Below are 2,147 nucleotides of genomic sequence, written 5' to 3'. Positions count from 1 at the left end.
CTAATGGGCATCATATTGACATCATCAATTGTGGGATTTGACTTCCATTAGAAATCATCAATTTTCGCAGTGGACCGTGAACAACTCCATAAAGAACCTTTGAGCTTCATTTTTCATGTCTGATTGGGCACGTTCTCCATCATCAGTCTCAATGAATCAAATAGAATTCCTCTGGATATTTTGCTTGAATCGTGCATGAAAGAATGAGGTATTAAGTTCACCTTCTGCCAGCCATTGTATATGTGAATTCTGCCTTCAGAAACTCTTTCATCACCAAGTAGCATAGGTGCATTTTCTCCCGAAGGCTCGCCACCGGAGATGATGCCCCCTTATTCTATGCATGTATCTTGCCTTGTACACACCTCATTTTCTGCTGGAGATTATTTTTTCACCTATCAAGATTGCCAACATGTTGTGTTGATATGTGCCTTGAATTCCATGTTACCCCGACATGGCACTTGAAGAAAACCATATTGAGGAAAATTTCTCCACCTGGTCTGTTTGTAATAAGGTCCTATAAATACTCTTTTAGGGTTTTCTTGTTAAGCTAACTTATTTTATGAGTTTGAGCATTTTGTGCCGCTTTAAGGTTTTCTGCGAGAAGAGAGATGTCATTTACCTTTGTAATCCCTTTTTTTGACATAGTGAAAATCTTTGCTCTTCCGTTACTCGTGGACGTAGGCCTTTGGCTGAACCACGTAAATCGTATGTCATTATTTTCTTCTCTCTCTCAGTTGTGTTTATTCCATTGTGCAACTTTCTAACAAACTGGTACCAGAGCATTAGTTTTTTTGGGGAAGCACAATGACAACTAAGCTCGAGATTCAAAAGTTTGATTGCACCAACAGTTCCAGTTTATGGTAAGTAAAGATGCGATCCATCCTTACTCAACAAGGGTTGAAGAAGGCATTGTTGGGTCGTGAAAAGATGTCGATGATAAAAAAGAGGAGATCAGTGACAAGGCCTTGACGATGATACAACTCTATTTGTCTGATGAGGTTTTGCGATAAGTAGCAAATGAAAAGATTGTTGCTTCATTGTGGCTGAGACTGGAGTCATTTTACATGATGAAGTCCCTCACCAATAAGTTGTATCTGAAATAGAGTTTGTTCATGTTTCATACATCAAAAGGTACTATTAAATCCCATCTTGATGAATTTAATTTCATAGTTATGGATATGGCTAATATTAATATTAAGTTTGAAGATGAGGATTTGACTTTATTATTATTATGCTCTTTACCTCCCTCTTATAAACATCTGTGTGATACCTTATTGTATTGCAGAGATACTGTAACACTCCAAAATCCCAAACTTGTAAAATTTTAGGAAAAAATTGAAACTTTACAATCAATCTTTTTTCAAGTTAAAATTGATAGTTCAACAAAAATAATGTTTGAAAAGAATAAGTCAATGAACCTTGTGCGCATTACAAGCAAACTTCTCTTTTCAATACTTTAGGTTCGTATCTCCATACATTCATTCGAAACCATGTAGATTCAAAAACAAGATTTTATATAAAAAGAGTTACTACAAAGGAACTCTTATACAAAATTACAAAACGTGCTCAGGAGCGAACAACAGAAAGAGTGGATTCTTGATATCATCGCACCATCGCATGCAACATCATCTTAATCATCACCTATATCCCATAAAATGAGTCAGGCGCATGAAAGTCTGGTAGGTGCATTGATATCAGATGTTAGAACATGACTAACATATGCATTAACATATTTCACAACATTCAGTTTCAAAAGAGGCAAAGCGAACAATATGTAGAAACAATTCAGACCATTCGGGGGTTTATTATTTCATGCATTTTGATACTCCAGACGACTAGCTGAATCTACTCCAAAGGGAACGGTCTAATGCCTAGATAGAATTCCTTAGAGGCCACTTATAACCGGGGGATATGTCCGAACTTTTGCAAAAGTCAATGAGATCTACTATGTAAGATAATATTTGATAGCCCAGTCCCCTAATTCTGATGACCGGGGATGCTGAGCCATTGTCACTCGAGGAGCATAGTTGTTAACAACTTGTCCATAAGAGTTTGTACTTCCTATCATCTCTCTTGAAAGAACCAAAGAATGAATGAGTACGCTAGGTCTTATTTTATTTGAGAACTCATTCAATATGTTCTGGTCT

Source organism: Nuphar pumila, chromosome 1, assembly GCF_984573655.1.
Source record: "Nuphar pumila chromosome 1, dmNupPumi1.hap1.1, whole genome shotgun sequence".
Classification (NCBI taxonomy): domain Eukaryota; kingdom Viridiplantae; phylum Streptophyta; class Magnoliopsida; order Nymphaeales; family Nymphaeaceae; genus Nuphar; species Nuphar pumila.
The sequence above is the reverse complement of the archived record's forward strand: the minus strand, read 5'-3'. Positions refer to the sequence as shown.